General features: G+C 42.0%; 1 protein-coding gene across 28 annotated transcripts in view; it reads left to right on the forward strand.

Annotated features, from left to right (window-relative positions):
- Positions 1 to 381: 381 nt before the first annotated feature.
- The window catches only part of FHIT (fragile histidine triad diadenosine triphosphatase), a 997,853-nt gene continuing 978,807 nt past the window's right edge, over positions 382 to 19,427 (forward strand). For 20 of the 28 annotated variants that reach the window (XM_039481728.1, XM_039481723.1, XM_039481722.1 and 17 more), the window contains exon 1: positions 382 to 533. The gene's annotated coding sequence lies outside the window, so the exon portion shown is untranslated. Of the gene's footprint in view, positions 534 to 678; positions 1,180 to 19,427 lie in introns of those variants that run through there. The other 8 variants (XM_039481712.1, XM_039481739.1, XM_039481741.1 and 5 more) reach the window with 5 other exon arrangements.

The raw sequence follows: 19,427 nt of genomic DNA on the forward strand, positions 1-19,427 counted from the left end.
CATGGGGGATGGCAGGGCTGCATCAGGAGGGGAGGCTGCCTGTGCTGTCATTGGGGGACAGGGGTGGAGTCCATGGCAGCATGCAGGGCTCCTGCTGCCTGTGCCGGTGACACTGCCCTCGGGGCTGGGGTCGGCGCAGGGCTGCCCACGCGGCTCGGGCACAGCCCTGGGGTTTCATCGCCTGACGTGACTCCTGGCGGTCTCAGGCCCACCCTAGGGGCTGCAGTACAAGCCAGCGTGAGGCAGCACGAGGGTCGGGCACCACGCACCAGCCCCCTGATTACTGCCCATGAATCGCCCTCTCAGCGCGCCCAGGCTCCGCGGTCAACCCCTCAGGGAAGAGAGTGGGGCGGGGCACCCCGCCTCAGAAGAAAGGGCGCCTTGCGCATGCGCACTAACCGCTCCTGTCAGCGCGGCGGGAATCCGCGCCAACCTCACGGCTTTCACTGAGCGAGACCCGGGTGCGTGACGTCAGGGCGCCGGCGCGTCCCGCTCCCATCCCGGCTTGACGCACGCGCAATAGCAGTCGGAGTGTAAGTCTCCATTTTGTTTCCCCCTCCCAGTCCCTACTCCTCGGCGGCCGGAGCGGCTCAGGGTGGGGGAGGGGAAGGAAGGAGTCAGGGACGCTCCGGTGCGGGCTGGGTGGGAGGCGCGGGCCGGCGCCCACAAGGGCGGAGGTGCAGGGCGCGCGGCTTTGGCGGTCTCCGCGGGGCGCTGGGCTGAGGGGGGGGGAACCCCCTGTTTCCCTGCCCTGCAGCCGGGCAGGGCTGGAGCAAGCGCTCGTGGGTGGGCATCTTTCGGCCTTTTCAATTCCCGGGCAGATCTATTAGCAGCTCAGATGCCTTTCCCGCGAGGCGCGCCCCGCCCCGTGGCAGTTACCGAACCCTCCGCTTAAAACGGGAGTGGCCGTTTTCAACGGCTTCAGCATCACACGGGGGCTTTCCCATCTCGCGTGAAAACGCCTCTGCGGGAGCCTGGCCCACGGAGGAGGGTTCGTTGCCACAGGGACTGCGGAAGTGTTGGTATTTCCGCGGCACCAAGGCAATTTATTTTTCTATAGTGTCATCTGTGGGAGATCACATTAAAAAACAGCAACAATCATCCAACCCCTCAACCTAGGTGCAGGATTGAGACTCCAGCAGAATCTCTTCGTCCTGTTCTAGTCGCTTAAATTAAAATGTGGGTATAAAATAATAGCTCTTCACATCTTCAGAGTGCTTTATAAACCTTAGCTGAGCAATCAGATTTGACATAGCTCCTTAAATATGAACTCTAAAGAGTTTAATGGGAAAAAGTCTAGTGTGTGGACTGAGTGACAGCTCGATAATAGTGGTAGCAATAGTGTATAGTGTTTTTTTTTTTTTTAATAAGGAGGATATGTTTCTCTGGAGTACAAATTTAATTTCTGTCCTTTGTAAATTATTAACATCCCCATTAGGAAATTAATATCAAACTCATAAGAACTTCGATGGAAGAATCAGTTAGTAAAATCATTTTGGTCATTTTGACCTTGGTTTTATGATGGGATTAGTTTAAATAACAGTTAATGTTGTGTGTGTATATAACATTTTAAAGTCAGTTACTCGATGAAGAAAAGTCTTCGGTATAACTCTTGGGACAATTAGATATAGCATGTAATATAATTAAAAATCTTAAATTGCAACATTCTTAAGCATGTATCTATAAAGTTCACTTGAAAGAATAATTGCACACAATGTGCTCTGCCTGTGGGCAGATTGCCTAGTAATTTATTTTCAAATAGCTGATGTCAGTGATTTAAATAAGACATTCCAGAATATTATTTCTCTGTGGTAGGATCTTGGCCACTTAATTTAAAATTGAATCATTGAAATGCCTAATAGAAAACTTGAATTAAGTACTTCACCCTTTTTTCCCTTGGGCAAGATGTCTATGTCCAACATTCCCCTCCAATGCATTTTAAGATATTCGGAAGAGGTTTAGATCTTCTTTGAATGACAGCTGAGCAGTATTCTGGTCTTTAAAAGTTACATTCTATGTGCTAAAAAGAAATTCCACATAGACATTGTGGGTTTTTTTTTCATTTTTTTTTCCATTTGAATGGTAGGTTTGGAGTTCTCATAAAAGCCGAATTTAGTTCACTTGTCAGTTCTGCCACTTAGTGTGAAAGCTTTATTTGTTGCTTCTTTCAGTGGGGGTAGCTTTTTTTCCATGGGAAGATCGCAGCTAATGTTATTTAGACAGGTCTATTGTTGGCTGAATCTAACAACATTCCAAGATTAGCTGTTATTGTTTCAGTGTGTAGAAGTTTTGATGTGAAATTTAATTAAATCCCTTTACAAACTCTCCTTAAAACATGTTTTATAATGCAGTTTTTTAATTGGTAATTTTACATAGAGGTTGTTTTAAGTGGATGATTGTTTCAGTTGTAGGCAGAATCTGTTCTTCAGATGTTTCTGCTTACTGTGTAAGTACCAAAGGCTACAAGTTTGTGTCCTCACATCTGTGTAAGGATTTACATGCGAAACTCCCAATGCATTGAGCAAAGGACATGAATCTAAACGCATAGTGGAAGACAAATGACTTGCTTTTGCTGTCCTTGGAAAACATGCTTCTAATCTCCACTGACTTTATTAATGCTCTAGTTAATATATTTTGCATGCTTAGGCCTGGTCTACAGTGGGAGGGGAGGGGATAGATCTAAGATACGCAACTTCAGCTACGAGAATAGCGTAGCTGAAGTCGACGTATCTTAGATCGAATTAAAATTACTTATTTTGCGTCCTCGCAGCGCTGGATCGACGGCCGCAGCTCCCCCGTTAATTTTGCTTCCGCCTCTTGCACCTCTGGAGTTCAGCAGTCGACGGGAGAGCGATCAGGGATCGATTTATCGCGTCTACACTACACGTGATAAATCGATCCCCGATAGATCGATCGCTACCCGCCGATCCAGCGGGTAATGTTTGATTTGTTATTGAGGAAATGAAAAGTATACGTTGTAAGCATTTTAAATATTCAGCAAATAGTCACTTTAAGTGTTTTCCATTCATACCTGTTCCTTTAATTCACTATACTGCACCAGGGAGCACCTAGTTGGAATTATGATGCATTTTGCTAAGTGAAAATCAGAAATCTAGAAGCTAGGGCTGGAAAAGACTGCCTGGGTCATCTAGTATAACCTTTTGCGTAGGGCAGGATTATCCTTCTGTCTTGTAAGTGATAACCTTGTATGTACATGAAAGGATTTGCCCTTTTTTTTTTTTGCAGCTGTACTGTGTAGGAAATTCATATTCAGTTTGTCATCTGTCACCCAAATCCTTTTCTGTACACTCATTAAACAGATTTTTTTCTGAAGTTTGCAGTTGTATGGTCATGTAAATTAAACTTGCACTTAAATTTGCCTGTTTCTTAAAAAACTCAGTTTTGTAGCCATTTTATTCTCTTAACTTCTTGTATTACAGTAGCACCAATTTGAGCCATGGGCTTGTGGCTCCTCCCTGAGGCTAGGAGAGGATCCTTTAGATGTGGGCAGGCTTGCGGGAACACCCCCCTCCCCCCCGGGACCTCTATAGGTACAGTAACATCAAGGGTCCCCAACTAGACTAGGGCCCTGTTGTGTTGGCACTATGAACACATAGGGTGGGATTCACAAAGGTACTTAGGATGCTAAGGCCCCTTTTAGGCACCATTGTGATCCACAAAACTCCCCGTTGGCTTCAGCCTAATTCTGTAGGCTCATCTAGTTGCTTGGCATCTCAGGTTTTGCAATAAAAGTTCTCTGTGCCTGTGTTTCTGTCTCTGAGCATATGGACTGCTGCTTCACTGGGTGCCTATCTCCTGCCTATGGCCCAGTGCAATTCACAAGCTAGTTAGACTGCCTAAGTTGTGTGTGGGACCTGATCCAGTAGGTATGCTTAGAGGTGGCCTTACTCCACATGAGACTGACAGGGTGTGTGTGTGAGAGAGAGAGAGATCCTCCTCATATGCTTTTGGCCTAGTTAGGCCTGACATTCATTACACCTAGCACACAGTTTATGACAACAGTATCTGAAGGTGTCATATACAGACAGTTGGCATAGTTTCAGAATTTTTGTAGTCACTTTTACAACATTTGTAACAGGATCATGTATTTTCTATTTCACTTTTAGTTTTCTAAATTCAAAGAGGAACTGTATCAAAAGCTACATTACAGTCTGTTATGTTTATCTTGTCTCGTTCTCTACCTTACTGATAACTCTGTCAAAGAAGGTGATCAAGTTTGGCATGATTTGTTTTTCAAGGATCCTTGTTTATTGCTCAATGTGTACTCTTTTTAGTGTGAACATTAAATTATATAATATGAGCTTTCTTTAAAAAAAACCCACTCAGCGCAAACTAGGTGTGGGTTTAGCTTATATTTTTGATGAGATCACAAATTATACACGTTTTTGCACCATTTGCTACTGTTTTTACACATTGAAACATGATGTATCCTAAGGGTTTACTGGAGAATTGACTATCAATAATTTATTTATTTTTGAATTTTCCTAAAGTTACATAATACATTATTTTGACTGTTACATAATTCCACAAACATAAAATAGAGAGATACAAATATACTACATGATCGGGCTATTGTGTTCAGCACTTACCCTATTAGGGATAATAAGTCTTTAATACTGAGCTGATTTGTCTATCAAGATTTGAAAGTTGCAAGTGATGCAAAAGCTGCTTATAGTGAACTTAGTTCTAGTGCAACTCTGTGTCACAGGTTGGCTGGCCCTTTAAAGGGAATTGGGCCTAGTTCCACCAGTGACATCTGCTTTCCAGGTGATGCTGTGAGGATAGGGATCAGGAAATAGCTAGAAGATTATCTGGTCCTCATAAAAGATAGCAAATAGTTCAGTTGAGCTGGAGAGCTGCAGACAGTTTGAAAGCTCTTTCAGGAGTTCTTGTGTCAAGGGAAAGAACCCAACCAACTCATATGTAATTTGCACGTCAAAGGCAGGTTGAGTGTAATCCTGAAAGGAGCAGGAAGGCTCATGTAGGAGTTCCTGGTGGATGGGGTCTGTAGAGCAGCCCCAATCAGATGGCTTGCAGAGTGTAACCCTGGAGTGAATAGATGATCTTTTGCAGGAGCCTCTGGGTTAAGTGAAAAAGGACAGCTTCTTTCATTGAAGAAATAAACAGAAGCCTTGAAGATAAGAGGACTGGAATGCTGTGGCTGGAGAGTATTCCCTGGTGCACAGGCTGTTAAATTAGTGCACTGGTTTACGCTCTGTTTATAGTGAAGTAGTGGAAGAGTTCCAAACTGATTGAGTACATTGCAATGGACTTTAAGTCCTCTTCATGTGAGCATAAACTCCACTTATAGTGATGGTTCCACTCCATTAAAAGTGGATATCAGTGTGCTAAAACTCTAGGAATGTAACAATTATCAGATAACTTTTGACATAAAATTTCATTGGAATCTTCCTCTACTCAGCCAAAGAAGAGAAGTTGCTGTGATCCAATGAAAGGAGGAATCCCTGGTTTGTGGTCTAGTTTATAGCTGCTCTTAGTGTGTGTGTGTTGAAGAGTCAAGTCAGCTTTGCTGCTCCCGGCTTGTTGTGAAGGTATAGCCCCAGTAGCTCCCCTTACAACTATTAGAAGTCTCCTGAAACTACATGAAGGTGAAGAGAGGTCGTGCTGTCACTCCTTGGAGGAGACATTTTGCCAAGCATACCCTTGCTTTTTTAGTGAAACTCTACTTATAGTGAAGTAGTATTGGGAAAAGTGGGGAACCCCTTTAACTATAAGATGATTTCATTGTATTTGGCCTAATATAGTTCAAAAAGCAGACTTGCATAATGAATAGATACAATGGCTAACACTATTTTGGGTCCGTTCTTGCACCATTGAGAGTTTCATAATTGATTTCAATGGGGGAAAGATCAGACCTGTTCTACAGTACAAGAAAGACCTATTGTGGCTCTCGCCCTCTATTCCAAACCCCTTGCCAATGATTTTCCTTTCCTTCTGCCACCCATCCTGTTTCAAGTTTCCATATCATTTCCGGAGCAGAGTCAAAGGCAGGCAGGATGTTTAGCAGCCCTGGTTTAGACTAGGTATCTATAACAAAAATTAAATCTAAAGGAAAGAAGTGTAACCACTTAGTATTAAGTCATGAAAAAAAGGGGGAAAAAGTCTTGAATCTAAAAATGGGCATAAATACACCTGAATAAATAGTAACAGATGCTTCACTAGCTCTCATTCTCCTATTCCAGCATGACCTCCTCCACCACTGATTTACAGCTGGTAAACATTCTCTTTGTAGTTGTATACACCGAAAAGCAATTACCAATGAGAAATATATAAATTTAGCATTAAGTAGTGTGCCCAAAACAGCACTTGCTTTCGTATAAGTGGCAGCAGCTATGGGAAGGTATGTTTGGTTGCCACTGCATTTTTCAGGGTCGCATCAAATCCCCAGTCTCCTGGAGAAACAGGAGAGAAAAATATACATCATTTAATTTTGCTAAATAGAATAACTACTGCAAATCACCAGGTGAATCTTGAGTTTCTAATCCTGTGACTCCCCAACAGCTTCAGGCTAGGTTATTTGCTGTCATGAAACCAAAACTTAGACTATCACATCCAAAGGTTCCTTGGGACACCTCACGTCCTATCTTCTAACAGATTGACCCTCGAAAAATGCTGGTGCTGAAAGTTAAGTACAAGCTTAACTGTTTTGCTGGATTAAAATCTAAATTAATGTAAATGATAATTCTCAGATGATTTTTGCTTAGGCTGAAAACTGACTGAAGAACAGTAAAGGCACTTTAAAAATGTTAAATTGCTTGCAAGGGATAAATTTGGACTTTCAGTTTGCAATACAATGATTAGAAGTTAGTATTCTTTTACTATGAATCATGAGATAATTCTCTGTACTTGAACTGATTTGAAAACATGACTGGAATAATTTACAAAAAAAATTAAAATGGTCACTCAGATTTCAAGTGTGGCCAGATTTCATCTTGTTGCTTATCCTCCCAAACATTTATTCCTTCTGCTGCTGCTTGAGTCTTGTCACCCCCCGCCCCCTAATGTCTGGGTTTCAAATGCACAGTTTTTTAGATACTTAATCCACATTATCTGGTATCCAGTGGATCCATCACATATCTAATTAATATACAGTAGCAAAGCAACTAACTCCCTATGTAAGGGAAATTTGAAATCACACAGAGAAATGTATGTTTCTTTTTATTTCTTGTTCTGGGACATCTAAGGATTTCAGGCTCTAAGTTTCTTTTTAGTGCATGTTTCATTATTAAATATTTAAGACTTGTATGGCTGTAATAAATACTATTTAAGAATGGCAAATTTTCTTCATTACACAGACATTTTCAGGTTACTCAGTGGAAGAGATAGTAAAAAGTAAATTCAGAGGGTTGGTGTTTAAGCACATCTCTAGTCAATAGGGAACTAGCAAGCAGTATAATCAACATTGTCATCCTTCGCTGTGGTAAAGCCTTTAGTGATTGGGTGCATCTGCACAAAATATGCTCATAAGCACAGTCTAGTATAAATCGCCATGAAAGCTCTCACCTATGTGAAAGTTTATGTTGACTATTGGATTGCTTTTTATTTATTTATCTCTTGAGTGCTGTTGCATCTAGGTCATCAGCTGATATTTTTGGTTCAGTTATAAAAAGATACTACTAACTAATATTTCCATGTGGGATTTATGTTTTGCTTAGTGAGAGTCCTGTGTAGCTAGGAATCTGATAGTTCAGTACATTATTCTATTTTTCTCAGTACTGAACTAGCACAATGTAGTTTCCTTGGCAATTGTATTTTTAAACAATTAAGCTGTATATTGTGGGATGGTGGGTAAAAAATGAGTTTGAAGCTTTATAGTGAAAGTCAGCATTATCTCTGCATTTAGTAGATAAGATGCCAACTGCTAGCTTTAAAATAAGGAACATACTTCATATTGGATGTTCAGGTGTTCAGGCAGGAGTAGTACATGAAAGCTGATTAAGGGGTTCTGTGTTAGCTTGGTACTTTGACTAACTTTGGACAAAAATGTGCATTTTAGTACTTTTTCACTTCATAGGAATGGATGAGTTTATTTTGGATAAGATTTTAATTTTTTTTCAATGTTAGAGGTATGGATAGATTTTTTTTTTAATGAATAAATAGAAAAAAGGGTTGGCTCCATATGCCATATATTTATTTGCCTCTGAAGTTTTCATATTTTTTCCAACTTAAAATTTGTAGATTTTTTTTGGTAACAACCATAAATGCATGAAAAGAAACAGTCTACACTCATAATGCTTAAATAAATCTGCTATGTAAGTTGACTCTTCAGATCATAAAGCCAACCTTAAATAAATAAGATACATAGTACTCAGGAGCAGTCTATTATATCAGTTGAGTGTAGTCTGTTATAAGGCCTAGAGTCTGAGATTCTACAGTGTGTTTTTGGACTGTATGACCAGGATATCAATAGCAGTCAAAACATAAGCCATTTCTAGTATTGTATTTTTCTGAGAAGATGCCACCTGTTGTAGAACTACTCCCTCCCAAATATTTTCCACAGTATAATACTTCATGAAACATACACTGGAAAACTTTGGGGCAACCAGCGACCTCAACAATGTCTTATAGACACTGAACACAATTACAAGTTGAACAAATGTACTGTGGGGGAGGGGAGGATTTCTCTACTGTTTGAGCAACAGAAGAAGCCATTTAACTGGCACTAGCAGAAGGGGCCTTATGCTTTCAGTAGGCCAGGAACTAGAGGACTGTATTTCTTTTACTCTCACTCAGAGTAATTTACAGTATTTCCTGTGCACTGGTTCTATGTCCCCTTTAGGGTCCAAAGCTACTAACATCTTTATAAAAGTCCAAAATAATGCATCTGGCTCCTTTATAGGAGGCATAACAAATACTCATGCGCTCAGTTGGGAAATAAAATATTTTTATCAAAATGTTATATGAATAATCAATTTATTGAGAGGTCTCTTATGAAGTACTTGAGGTATGCTTAACCATGAAATAAGAATGTGCATATATCTAAACCAAACATTTAAATATGTGAGTAAATTGTAATTAGTGGCTGTAAATTGTCTCTTAATTAAAAATATTGAACATTCCACATGGGCACAATTAAAGATTCACTGCATTTTATGAATATTTTTACCCTGATTGTTTATATATTTTATTAATCTTTATTACTGATAGGCTATGTAATTTATGCACAGAAATTTACCACTTGTCATGAAATAAGGGTCATGGGCAGATCCTTGGTTGGTGTAAATTGACAGTGGGTGTATGACAACTTATACCACCTGAGGTTTTGCTCCCGGTTGGAAGAAGGTGAACTTGAATCATAACAGCCCTGAGGAATGATGGAGGAAAACTGGTGGCATGGCCTTTGAAGGAACGTAAATTGCATCTACTCAACTCTTTTTCAAGTTAAGAGATCATGTCCAGTGTGTGTGTATACATATAAAATATTGTATATAACTAAATATTACTGATAAACGTGCATTATAGAAAATACATATTAAAGAACTCTAAACCTTGCAGTAGCTTTGATTGAGGCACTTCAGACCCCTGTACACATCTATCAGTCTGGTCGTGTCTGTCTTCAGAACTGACTTTTTAAAAAATCTGTTACTACAAATGTACATTAGAAACATTTAGATTGCTATTAAGAACCTAGAAACTTCTTACTTTACATTTTCTTCAATTAATAGTTTGTAAGAATTATAATGTTAGTGACATACAGTTATGTATATATCTTTTTGCACACAAATTAGTTAACTTTGCATTCTTTCAAGTCACCCCCTTTGGGAATTAATGTTGTTACCTGGTGAATGCAATAAAATGTGGTTAATTGCCAATCTTTACTTGTAAAAGTTACAGGAGATTAAAAAGAAAAAAGCAGTTTCAACTATTAGGCCTGGCCTGGCCTGGATTTTTTTGATCTAAATTGTCTGATAGATCACATTGAAAAGGTAAATCTTCAGGGGGTACGGGGAGGAGGAGGAACTACTGTTGCCTGAACATGGTTTTCATTGAAAGTTCCGTTCAACACAGTACTGCAGCTAATTTTTTTTAAATCATCTGAGACATCTTTTTATATAAATATTTTTTAGTGATCTGGATAACTGAATTAATTTTTTTCTAGAATATGGTAAGTATTTCATAGCCTGGAGTCATAGTAAAAGAACTAAATTAGTAAGCAGTAAACTTCTTGTAATGCAAAAATACATAAAGGGAGAAATTCTAATTTTAAATGAGAGCAGTACTTCAACATCATGTTGATGTATTAAAATGTGATAAGGATTCAGAAATAATTTTAATTGATTAAATTGCAGTAAATCTTAAATAGATATTTACAACCTTATTTTAACCACTTACATGCTAACTTCAGGATCACATTTAAAGGTGTATTCAAGATGCATACTTAAATCCCATTTCTATAAGGTGCTAAATGACTTCCACTCTCATTGCAGCATTTGGGAGTTGAGGGTGTTCAGCTCCAGTAGCAGACATTCTGCACTTTACAGGATCAGACTCTCAACTGAAAGAAAAATAGTCTTCCTCATGCAGTGTGAAAGCTAAGAGTTTGATCCTGAAGTCCTTACTCAAATAAAACTCCCACTGACAACATTCTGCCAAATAAGAACTAGAGATTAGAGCACTTTACCACCAAAGAGCACAAAGGCTATTAGGAAATTTTACAGTTAAGATCACTTAACTCTGTGAATTTCTTATTTTTTTAGAAGAGATTCTAAAACACAAATAACTAATAAGTATTTCTAATTTTAGCCTTTGAAAATGTTAGCTTTTAATTTCTTCTAAGTATACAGTAACACTTTTTTAATTATCAGAGGGGTAGCCGTGGCAGTTTGGATTTGTAAAAAGTGACAGAGTCCTGTGGCACCTTCTAGACTAACAGACGTATTGGCGCATACGCTTTTGTGGGTGAATACCCACTTCGTCAGATGTCTGGCATTCACCCACAAAAGCTTATGCGCCAAAACGTCTGTTAGTCTAGAAGGTGCCACAGGACTCTTTGTCACTTTTTAAATTATTGCCTTTTTATGAGGTGGCTTCTGGCTGTATTCTGTTATTTTTTTTTTCTTGTGGTCAGGGAGGTAGATGACTGTTAACGTTCTTATCTTTCATACAGTCGGAAACTTGAAAGGCTGGATATAAAGTAGTTTGTGAAGGACCTGAAGCACACAAACAGATGGGCTTCAAATTCTCTAGTATTGGAATTTTCTTGTTAAAATTAGGAGGTATTTTGTTTGCGGCTTAAGTGATGGGCTTCCTTTTGTACATATTAGTTCAAAGGGGGACTCAATTGCACAGTAGATTGTTAATGGGATAAAGAAATAGTATGTTTTTACTTTGAGTAATGTCCCTATGGGTGCTTCACTTTAGGTATGCTTGCATCCCTGCGCTGCTGATTAGAGAACTTTGGTAGCAGTGTCCTTTTGGCCTGCACATGTGCTGTCCCTCCCCAGTCTGTCTCGAGGCTCACTAGTGTGAGGGTGAACCTCTCTCACTTTGTTCTCAACCACCCTGGCTAGAGACAGAGCTATTAGCAGTCTGTTCATTGTATCGTTAACCCTGTTGTTCAAACTTAATTAGTTACTAATCTTTTCTTTGTTAGTTTTAGAGTTTCCATTGATTTTTTTTCTCTTAAAAAACCTTTGTTTACTTCTTACCTTGCACTGGGGTAGTTCCCAGTACAAGGTGTTTCCAGTTCACCAGGGTTTAAGAGGTCCTTCTCCTGTAAAGAGGCCATCCCTGTAATGCCCAGACATTCCTATTGTGTCTATTGTGTTTGGAAAAACCACATTCCCGAGAGGTGTGTTTTTTGTCAACAGCTGAAGCCATGGTCTCGAAAGGATAGAGAGCTGAGGCTAAAACTCTTAATGGAAGCAGCTCTCCAACCGCCTTCAGACCCATACCAAGATTCCCCCAGAAGATGGGAGTCTTCACCACAGCCCTCTACATCTAAAGGCGGTGAAGCTAAGAAGACAGCCATGAGCCATCACATAAGGCTTCAAAAAAGAGAGCGGTGAGTCCCCAGAGCAAGCCCTGAATCAGCTGAAAAAGATCCCTGGCATGTTTAATATCATTGCTACCAGTGACTCCAAAACTGTCCAAATGCAGTACCCAGAGTTCGCATGGTACTGTTCCAATGGAAAGTATTGATATGCCTAAAGACCCAAAGCAACGGTACCAACTGGGAGAGAGAAGGACAGAGACCATCCTTGGGGAAGGCTCCCTCAGTATGGGCAACAGCTTCAGTACCATCAGTGGTATGCCAAATAGCTTTGTAGCTTTTAGCCTGGCCTACGTCGCCGACCCCGTTGATACTGTTGGCCCAGCACCAGCAGCCACCACTGGTACGGATCTCCACAGGAGTTTAGATACTTGAAAGACCTCACATTATCTGAGGTACCTGAGTCTCCTCTACTTGGTACCGGAGTTTACTCTGAGCTCGAGATTCTACATCATGCACCTCCATTCTTCAGTGGAGAGTTGGACAGCAAGCAGGAAGAGGTTGTCTCCCATCGCTCCTTCCACACACTTTATAGTCCCCATTACCAATCTGGGCCTCCACAGCTGTACTGTCCGTCTGGCCTTCAACCACCCTGGTATGGACAACCACGGTGCTAGCCACCGGGATCCTTCCTGCCATCCCAGTGGCTCTACTGGGACCTGTGGGAGGTGTATAGACATTATGCCTCCGGAACATCTAGTGTGGCCTACCATGAACCAATGAGGCGCCCTTCCTCAGCCTTCGTATCCTGAGCCTCTGAGCCTCCTGAAGAGGTGAGGGAGGAACAGGAGGATGACCTTGAGGAAGAGGTCACACCACAGACCAACATCTTGTCTTCATTACCAGATGAGGCAGTGATGCCCCCTCCGCCATCTCTAGCAGACAATTTTAAACTCTTTCAAGACTTAGCAAAGATACATAGGATTTAATACAACACAATAGAATTATATTTAGGAATTATACAGTAACGTAGTAAAGAAACAGACTGCATAAAATACCTAACAGATACATTGAAACTACTGTATTCTCTGTAACAGGCCTGCACAACATACAGCCCGCGGGCCACGTGTGGCCCGCGGGGGGATTCTAAATTCCCCGCACATGGCGCTCTGCGGGAAGCCCAGAGCCCTTTGAATCCCAGCTGCGGCCGGGAGTCAAAGGGCTCTGCGCTGCCTGCAGCGGCGGGGAACCCTGAGCTCTTTAAATCCCAGCTGTGGCCGGGAATCAAAGGGCTCTGGGCTGCCCGCAGCCCCGAGGAGCCCAGAGCCCTTTAAATCTCAGCCGCGGCCGGGAGTCAAAGGGCTCTGGGCGGCCAGCAGAGATTCCTGGCCGTGGCTGAGATTTAAAGGGCTCAGGGCTCCCTGCCGCTGCTCCCTTTAAATCCCTACCCCAGCCCCAGCCGCAGCTCCAGCGGATGGGCTGGGGCTGGGATTTAAAGGGCTCGGGCTCCCCTCAGCGGCAGGAGCTCTGGGCCTTTTAAATCCCTGCCCCAGCCCCGGGAGCCCTGGGCCGTTTAATTTGCCCCTGAGGGCTCCCAGCCACCTCTTCAGCTGGGAGCCCCTGGTTGATTTAAAATCCCCACCCCCAATCTTCCTTTTTGGCCCACAGCTGTTTTGGTGGGGTGGCGCTGGAGAAGGAGGGTTTGTTTCTGCAGGGCTGGGCAGTGCAGGAGCGGGGTGTTTTCGCGGGGCCGGGGGGGGGGGGGTTGGCCCTCAGCTGTTTTCTTTGGAGTAATGTGGCCCTCGCCGCTTTACGAGTTGTGCAGGCCTGCTCTGTAACATGCATATAAAGATCCCTCAGACACAAAGGCTTTTAATCTTAGTGTTACAATCTAACCCTGTACTTAATATAGTGTAGTATAAGCGGCCTTTATATACACCAGAGGTGAGCAAACTATGGCCCATGGGCCACATCCGGCCCACAGGACTGTCCTACCTGGCCCCCGAGCTCCTGGCCTGGGAGGCTAGCTCTGGCCCCTCCCTCACTGTTCCCCCTTCCCTGCAGCCTCAGCTCGCTCGCTCCGCCACCGGCACAATGCTCTGGGTGGCAGGGCTGTGAGCTGCTGGGGCAGCACAGCTGCAGAACAGCTCTGACCCCATCTCTGTGCTGCGTGGTGGCAGCGGAGGTGGCACCGGTGCTCCAGGCAGTGCGGTAAGGGAGCAGGGAGAAAGGGGGGTTGGATAGAGGGCAGGGGAGTTCGGGATGGTGGTCAGGGGGCGGGGGCGTGGATAGGGGTTGGGGAGGGCAGGGGGTTGAATGGGGGCAGGGGGGCAGTCAGGAAGGAGGGTGGTTGGATGGGGCAGCAAGGGGCAGGGATTCTGGGAGCAGTTAGGACAGGGAGAAGGGGTGGTTGGATGGGGCGTCAGGAATGAGAGGAGGGGTTGGATGGGGCGGCAGGGGTCAGGGAGCAGGGGTGTGTGGATGGGGCAGGGGTCCCAGAGGGGGCTGTCAGGGAACAGGGTGGGTTGGATGGGGCAGGAGTCCGGGGGTGGGCAGATAGGAGGTGGGGGCCAGCCCACGACCCCCTCCGCTAACCAGCCCTCCATACAATTTACAAAACCCGATGCAGCCCTCAGGCCAAAAGGTTTGCCCACCCCTGATACACACACATGAGGAACCATCATCATATCCACAGATTAAAAAGAAAGCATTTATTTAACAACATTAAACATTTAATATCTAACATTTAATATTTAACATTTTGTGAACACTGGCTGAGCGGTCACAGGATGGGTAGGAGGGATCTCACTCATGACACAGACATCCAGCTTTATTTTCAGATGGACCCATAGGCTTCTAAATAATAGGTAGAAAGATCAGATTTACACTTGCACCCAAATTCCCTCTGTATCATCTTATTGGCCTTCTGATCTGTCTATGGTTCAGGACAGTGGTTTCCACAGTCATGGTCTTCCTGCTACTGCAGATGTAGCAGCAGTTGCTGCTGGCAGGTAGCTGCTGGTATGTAACTGCTGGCAGGTGGCTGCTCTGAAGGCTGTTGCCAAGGCAACCTCAGAGTTCTGCTGCTACTCTCAGGAAAATTCTGTTTTCGCTGCTGCTTTCTTCCTTCTTTCCTTTCCAGACAGCATTTTCTTTCCTGTGTGTCTTCCTGCTTCTGTTCTTCCAGGAACCCCAAATGCACTACACTCCGCCTTCTAGCTGTCGGGCTTATATACTGGTTGCTCTCTCAAGGTCAGCTCATCTCAGCCAATCAGTTTCCAGATATTAGCATAATTCTAGATCTTTCCTATGATGTCATTGCTATTTTTAGTTAGCAGAGCTCCTCCCTCTAACTTGCTGGAACTTTCTGAAATTTTCCATTCTCTAAATTTAAACTACATTATTCCTATCTCTGCTATCTTGATCCGCCATGTTGGTTTCTCTAGTTTTAAACTATCATTAATTTCTACTTATTTAAAGCCTAAATCTTAGAACTAATTATTGTTTTATGCAAATCAAAGTGTCTTGATACTGTCACCACCTAAATTATGTGAATTTTATGCTGTTTTAAACCCCCTCTGAGGTTTTGTCCTGCAAGCCTCTATCAGGGTGCTGCAAAGTATCTCAGTACATCTAAAGCAAAATCTCTCGTTATACACCTATGCTTCAAGGGATCATGATTTACCCCCTATCTGGATGACTGACTCAGAGCTCTTCCTTTGACAAAGGTTTTTCCTTTCCATTGTGGATAGGTCTAAAAGCGCAGCAGTATCAGCCCAGAGATTCTCTAAGTGGGTCTTGAACTGTATCAAACACTGCTATCATGTTTGGAATGTAGTACCTCCACCTGGAATTCATACACACTCCATGAGATTGGTTTCCTCTTTGATTGCCTTCTTCAAGGATGTCTCCACCCTGGAAATCTAGAGCAGCCACATGGACATCTGTGCATACCTTTGCAGAACACTGTGCCATCACTGGGACTCTGCTCCCTATGCTGGATGCAGCTTCACAGTATTGTCATCCATAATAGACTTGACTCTGAAGCTTCAGCCTCCCATTAGGGATACCGCTCGGGAGTAATCTACAGTGGAGAACCCATAGGTGTTTTGGGAGGGAAAGAGTGATAGTTCCCCATACTAGGAGTAAAGAGAGTGTAAGTGCTATCCCCCTCTGAGCTGTTGGGGTAGGACCACATGATTTTGTGTGTTTTCAAGTTGAATTTTCTTCCTGAAATGATCATGTGCATGTTTGGTGTGGGAAGCTTTTCCCTTCAGGCTAAAATATTACAAGAGAACAAAACCCTCTCCTGTTTGTTTATTTTAAAAATAAAAATAGGGGGAGTCTGATCTGACATTATTAATCAGAGGTCGTCATAGCACACAGATTATTTTTTATTTATAAAAGCAAATTTTTATAGGATTTACATAGTTGATTCCAAAAGATCTCTTAAAATGTTAGATCCCAATCTTGCAAACACACACATTTAAAATTAAGCATGTGCATCAGTGCATTCAGGATTGGAGCGGAAGACTGTAAGTGCTTTGGGGCATGTCTTTTACTATCTGACAGTACAGTGACTAGCGCAATGGGACATTTACCCATTTGCGGCCTCTTGACCCTACTATACTACAAACAGTATGTATTATTACAACTAATTGTGCCTTCACTAGACAAAAATTATAGGCCAATGAACTAATGGTAGTAATCTGCACTGTTGTGTTGGAGATCTTACTTCAGTTACAGTCTGTCTTCTACTAAGGGGGGATATGATAGAGGTATATGTCTGTTACTAAGGGAGGTTATGATAGAGGTATATAAAATCATGAGTGGCGTGGAGAAAGTGAAGAAGGAAAAGTTATTTACTTGTTCCCATAATATAAGAACTAGGGGCCACCAAGTGAAATTAATGGGCAGCAGGTTTAAAACAAATAAAAGGAAGTTCTTCACACAACACACAGTCAACCTGTGGAACTTCTTGCCTGAGGAGGTTGTGAAGGCTAGGACTATAACAGGGTTTAAAGGAGAACTAGATAAATTCATGGAGCTTAAGTCCATTAATGGCTATTAGCCAGGTTGGGTAAGGAATGGTGTCCCTAGCCTCTGTTTTTCACAGGGTGGAGATGGATGGCAGGAGAGAGATCACTTGATAATTACCTGTTACATCATTTCACAAGGCCTACGTAGATCATGTGGCCAAATTCTACCTTCAGATACACACACTCAGCAACCATTGATGTCAATAGAACATAAAAATGGCCAGACCAATGGTCCATTTATCCCAGTATCCTGTCTTCAGACAGTGGCTAATGGCAGATGCGTCAGAGGGAATGAACAGAACAGGGCAATTATCAAATGGTCAGTCAGAGGCTAGGGATATCCAGAGCATGGGGTTGCAGCGCTGACCATTTTGGCTAATAGCCATTGATGGACCTATCCTCCATAAATTTATCTAATTCTTTTTGAACCCAGTTATAGTTTTGGCCTTCACAGCATCCACTGGCAACCAGTTCCACAGGTTGACTCTGTGGTGTGTGAAGAAGTACGTCCTTTTGTGTGTGTTAAACCTGCTGCCTGTTGACCCCTGGTTCTTATGTCATGTGAAGGAGTAAATAACACTTCCTTATTCACTTTCTCCACACCATTCATAGAAGTTGCTAGTGGAGTACAGAGACACATCTACTTTCCTTCTATTGAACCTGTTTATAGAAATACCTTTTCCAGGTTTTCTTTGGTACCATCTTAAAGGCAAGTATGAATGAAGAAAGATTTTGTATTTTAAGATCAAATGTAGGACAGGTAAGGGTACAGTTCAGAAAATAAGGGCTTTCATCTATCTTCATTTTATACTGTAATTGGCTGAATGTTTTGTAAAATGTCTTTATTTCACCCTGCTTCATGATTTAAATTGGGCCAAACTACAGTAGTTCTAAAAATAAAAATTACACACTAGTGAAAATTGCTAGCCGAAGGAAACATACAATATATAAAATTGAATTTTGTGAGAAATATATAGCTACAACTTTATGAAGTTTAAACGATTACTTTTATGCTTTCCTCAAGGCTATTCTGAAGGGATAAGTGGTTCTGTAGAATTAATCTCCTATGTATTGTAGAGGCAAATAAGTTATAGGTTTAGAACCATTTAATCTAGAAATCATTTGAACTAATGTTCTCAGATTAAAGTGCATTATTTGACAAAAGAGTACTTTCAGTCAATCATAGGCCAAAAAATGTCTAGAGGTTAGCCCAGTACAGACACATGCATTCATACTGAGGCATCATTGCTTCAGCCACATTCCTGTTTTTCATACAAGAATCCAAGTCACCCCCATTGAGCATTACCAGTGCTTTAAAGCTGCCATTGGTTAGTTAATTGTATTTTACCCTCTGCCCATCTTGCTAACATTTTCAGGTATATTAGAGCCTCATTCTCACCATAGCTGAAAGGTCTTAGATAATGAAGGGAGCACACACTTTCTGAATCTCTCAGATGGAGATCTTGTCACTTTCTACATTATTTCCTTCCTTTTTATGTCTTGTTATGGAATATCAATAATACCAATAATGTGGGAATTTACAGTTTGCACTTTGCTTTGAAAAACAAGCACTAAGGTTACATGTTATCCAGATATAAAAGAAGTTTATTCTAGGTAATCAATTTTGTTTTGGCATTTAATCTGAGTGGTTGAAAAGTTGTCTGCTGATGCTCATTGCCAAAGATAATGCTTAATTTTTGTGGAGTACCCCTCTGTCTTCCCTAACCTGAGGGTACATTCTTTCTATGGTAGTTGATTGCAGCCAAGACTAGCTCATACTTGATTTTGAGCCTCCTTATTCTCATCTTCGCAACCAGCATTTTTACCATTCAAAACTACTTGTAGGTAGTCTGATTGAGACATTGTGTTATTTCTTCTTAGCTCTGTAACTCGCAGACAGACAAACACGGACTGTAATGTCTAGCATTGCAACAGAAAGTCTCAATGTGGTTTCATTGTGGAATGAGCTGCTGACTACACTTTGCAGCTGTCCAAATACACACAGTTTTAATATTAATCTTCTTGCTGCAAGGGAGAGAGAACAGCTTCCTCTGAGACCAGTCTCTGCTCCGTTACTGAACTGACAGAAGTGAGCTTGTCAGTCATCACCCTCTCTCTGAAGCCCAATTGCATAACCTTTACCACATGCCTGGGGAGATGGAGAATTTGCTCTTGCACCCGGGACTCTGACCTCTGGACTGTCTCTGAAAATATTTCAAGATGCTTTTATTGTAGTGTTGTAGATTTTTTTCTTAAACAGTTCTGCCATGCTTCTCTTTAGGATATTTAAATTGTGGCTAGGCATTGGCTAAAACAGATTAACAGTGGACAAATCTGATTAAAATTATCTGCCATTTCAAAGGTTGGCTGCATTCAATGAATTTGCTTTGAAATTATTTTATTCTGCATACATA

Source organism: Mauremys reevesii, linkage group 7 (genome assembly GCF_016161935.1).
Source record: "Mauremys reevesii isolate NIE-2019 linkage group 7, ASM1616193v1, whole genome shotgun sequence".
Lineage (NCBI taxonomy): Eukaryota > Metazoa > Chordata > Testudines > Geoemydidae > Mauremys > Mauremys reevesii.